This window comes from Nicotiana tabacum, chromosome 6, assembly GCF_000715075.1.
Source record: "Nicotiana tabacum cultivar K326 chromosome 6, ASM71507v2, whole genome shotgun sequence".
Lineage (NCBI taxonomy): Eukaryota > Viridiplantae > Streptophyta > Magnoliopsida > Solanales > Solanaceae > Nicotiana > Nicotiana tabacum.
Genome location: NC_134085.1, coordinates 69963752 through 69968351, shown reverse-complemented (window position 1 = coordinate 69968351; position 4600 = coordinate 69963752).

Sequence of the window (4600 nt, the reverse complement as noted above, 5' to 3'; positions counted from 1 at the left end):
ACAAATTCAAGAAATAATCATAAATGATAAACAAGAAATCAAACTACACAAATTTCGGATTCAAGATCAACCCAACAAAGTATGAACATGAATGAATCTATTTTTAAAACAACAAACATGACAGATTAACATGATTTAAACAATGTTAACAATTTCTGAAAATACATAAAACACATGAAACAAATTGAAGAAATAATTAATTTAAACTTCAATTTGAATCTAACAAACATTAAACTAACAATTCCTTTTTTACAAAAATGAATAAAATTAACATGAAATAAACATGAAAAATAACTAATTAATTTCCCATTTGAATCTGAAAATTAAATTAACAAAACACATGAACAAACTAAAAATTAATTCAAACGATAGACATGAACAAAACAAGGATCGAACATTTATCGATTTTTACTTCGAAAAATAAAAAAACGAAATAAACTCAAAACGAACTAACCAGAGATGAATCAACGACGAACTCGATTGTAAACCAATCTGTCCGGGCCTCGACTCAACGAAAGACCTTCGAACTTTGACGAGACGAAGAAGATGAAGCAACGTGAAGCAGGAGCAACTGCTGCGACGAGCAGCAACAACAGTTCGTCGAGTGAGGAAGAAGAAGCAGCATCAAGCAGAAGCGCCGGCAGTAGCACGACGTAGGAAGCAGAAGCAGCTGCCGCGATGAGGCAGCAGCAACGGTCGCGAGCAACAGCAGCATGGCGTAAACGATGCAACAGTAAGGTCAGCCATGGAGGACGCAGCAGGTCGTTTGGTTTCTTGGATGGAGAAGATGGAAGCAGAAGGCAGAAGCATGGTTGTCCATGGAGAAGCAGTGGCAGCTGCCATGTGAGAGCATCGAAGCTCAACCATGGTTGGACATGGCGGAAGCTTGAATGGGGACGATGAAACAGATGAAGGGGGAAGATGTGCTCGTGTGAGTGTGTTGACGCGGCTGTGTGCGTGTGTCGATGAGGAGCTTGGAGGTGGAGGGTGACGAAGCTGGTGAGGCATCCATTGATGGCTTGGGAGGGGAGCTTGAGGAAGAAGAAGAAGATAGGAAGGGGGGCGGATGACTTAGCTTGTTTAGGGTTTTCTTCTCCTTTGTTTTTTGTTTTGTGTTGTTTGTAAGATAATAGGGGTGTTGGGTTATGGACTGGGTCGACCCAGTTCGAAATGGACTGGGTCGTTTGGGAAGATTGGGTATTTTTTGGGTTAGGAGGATTCAACAATCCGATTAACAAGCTATGCAGCAAAGGTAGTCGTCAGAAGTGGGATGAGCACAGACGGGTGGCTTTCATGATAACATTTTTGGGTCTTCTGGTATTTCCGAGGAAAGACGGAAATATTGATCTGAAAATATCCGGGGTCATCAGTACTTTGCTCACACAGAATGATAGTACTCTCGCGCCTATGGTGGTATCTGATATCTTTCGAGCTCTCACAGCCTGCAAAGCCGGGGGAATTTCTTCGAAGGGTGTAACTTGCTGTTACAAATATGGATGACTGAACATCTCTGCCATCGTTCCGAGCTTTTGAGCCATGGTTCCTCGAAGAAAACTTGCATAGAAGAGTTTTACACAAGAACCAAAAAGATCAGTCTGCCCAAAGGAGTTATGGCATGGACTTCATTATTTCAGACTCTCACTGCCAGCCAAATACAATGGACACTGGGATGGTTGCCTGTTGATGAGGTCATGTATATGCCAGCATCCAGAACTCACTTTCTACTGATGGGACTTAAGAGCATTCAACCTTACGCGCCCTGCCGAGTCTTGAGACAACTCGGAAGATGCCAGATAGTACCATACGAGGAAGATCTTAGTGCTCAAACAAATGAGATAAGCCCTGACGGACAATTTCCTGAAGCAAAAATCCGCCAGATCTGGAACGAATGTCAATATTTGAAAGCAGATACTTGTGTGCAGGATCATGCCAAAAGTGAAATGGCGCCAGGTTACCTTGCATAGTACAGAAGAGAACTTGAACACGAAATGCCGGCTAAAAGACCTCACATCCTGAATTTTGCCGAGTCGTCGCAAAAGCAGTGGGATTGGTTGGCAAGAGAAAGAGGCTATCGTACCGAAATCAGCAAGTTGAAGCAACAAGTTGAAGGTCTGAAATATGAGCACAACGTGCAAGTTGCTACCGATCTAGGAGAAAAGAACAGGTTGACCCAGGAAAACGAGATGCTCAGGGCCCAGATCAAACAGATGAGGATAGATGCTGATAACCAGCAAAGGAGCCGGGCGGATGAACGATTGATAAAAGCTTTAAGGATAGAAATTGGGGAGTGCCGGAGTGAGTCAGAAAATACCATAGCAGGGCTCGAAGCACACTAGGCAAGAAGGACAGAAAAGTGTAACCGACACCTGCGGCAGTTGGAAAGGGATCACGAGCGAACCATTGCCAATCTGAAGGAAAAGGTGGACAGAGCGTTTGAGCAAACCCGAACCCTGGGAGTTGAAAATAGACATTGCCGCGAGCTCTTAGCCCAGATGGAAGTAGAAATTCAGCAGTGGAAAAATCAATGCCTCCAGGATTCTCGGGTTATGATAGCCCGTAATCATCAAATAGAGCACTTACTCAAAGAAAAGAGGCAAACCAGGAATAAGATTAGGACCATTGCCCATGCCATCATCAGAAGATGTCTACGGTGTGAAAACATGACCAGCATTACCGTTCTCTCGGCAGTGATGGTTTATGTCAAGCAAACCATGCATGAGTTGGAACAACTTGAAAGGGACCTCACACCTAAGACCGCGGCAAGGCCGAAAGATGCCCCGCGGGCGCCAATTCTCGGAACATTAATGTATTCATAGGTTGAGTCTGTCCGTCTTTTGCATCAAGGTGTATTAGTCTGTTGAGTCTGTACTTGTTTCAAGGCTTGTTATTTTCCTTTTTTCAAAAATGTTAGTTTGTAATAGATTGTTTCAGTAATAAAATGTGTGCTTCTTTTACACTCATCCGTTTTGAACTACGTAATGATCTGATTCACGCGGCATCGTGATACGTAGGCAATCCTCATCGGATCCGGTCACATTTTTAACTGCAAATAATGAAAACAATAATAATAGAAAAAACAAAGAAAGAAAAAATGATGATAAATAAAGGAAATCCTAAAGAGAAGCTGGAATGACGCATGCCTTCGTTGCAAACATGTAGAAATTCACTTAACTGTATAGGTGCATCACGCCCCAACGTGCGATTACCTATCTGTTATTTGTTTCAAACTAACCGTTTGCTTGCTGCTGAGCGTTTTCTCCAGGTTTTTAGAAAAGGTGGTTTGGTTCAGTGGAGGTCTGGCCTCACATTCATACTTCACGAGGTCGAAAGGAAGTGTTCAGTTACCCGTTGTTAAGTCGAGAGGGAGTATTCACACTTACTTCACAAGATTAAAGGGAAGCATAGAGATGTCTTCAGAAATTCCTTTGCCGACAGTTCCTGTTTCTGAGGAGAGTTCAATCTCGGCCGTCCTGACGCCCGAGTCAGCAACTGCTGAGGAAAACAGAATCCTGCGGCTCCGCATGTTGGAAATGTAGGATGACTGGAATAACGGAAAAGAGCCACCGAGTGTAATCCATAGGGTTCCCTGAGTTGTTCTCCAGGACAAGTGGGACTTCCAATGTCCCCATAAGCTATCCAGCTACCCCATTCAGGTACCCAGCCATTTCAGCCCTCTCTGCTGGATCGCCCTCTGATTCTTATCCCCGGATGTCAACAACGGACGTAGCTACGAACATATTCACTGCACCTCCCTGTCCAATCGTGGCACAACCTGCGACACACAAGCCAAATTTTGACTCATCCTCATTCACATTCCAAGCACTATCCTTCTCACTGGAACCAACTCGGTTCACCACTAGCACTCATCCTCAACAACATCAATACGAGTTTGCACATGGGCAGGATCAAAACCCCAAAGCTGCTGAACAAGATGAGATGGCGAAAAGGATGAGGAGCCTCGAGCAGAGTTTGAAAAACATGCAAGGTTTAATCGGACAGAAGAGTGTCTCCTATACCGATCTATGTATGTTCCCTCACGTGCACCTACCCGTGGGTTTCAAAACCTCAAAGTTTGAGAAGTATGACGGGCACGACGACCCCATTGCTCATCTCAAGAAGTATTGCAACCAGTTACGGGGAGCCGGCGGCAAAGAAGAATTGTTGATGGCATACTTCAGAGAAAGTCTGATAGGAATGGCTTCAGAGTGGTATATGGACCAAGACATATCTCGATGGCATATATGGGATGATCTCGCCAGAGATTTTGTGAGACAATTCTAGTATAACATCGACATTGCACCAGACAGAAATTCTCTGTCAAACTTGAAGAAGAAACCTTCAGAAAGCTTCAGAGAATATGCTATTAAATGGCGCGAGCAGGAATCAAGGGTAAAACCTCCTATGGACGAGATAGAAATGGTCACTACTTTTCTCCAGGCTTAAGAATCAGACTATTTCCAGAATATGATGCCAGCCATGGGAAAGCCTTTCGCGGAAGCAATCAAGATCGGGGAGATGGTAGAAAATGGTTTGAAAACGGGTAGAATCTTAAGTCAAGCAGCCATAAGGGCAACCTCCCAAGCCGTCCAAAGCGGGTCCG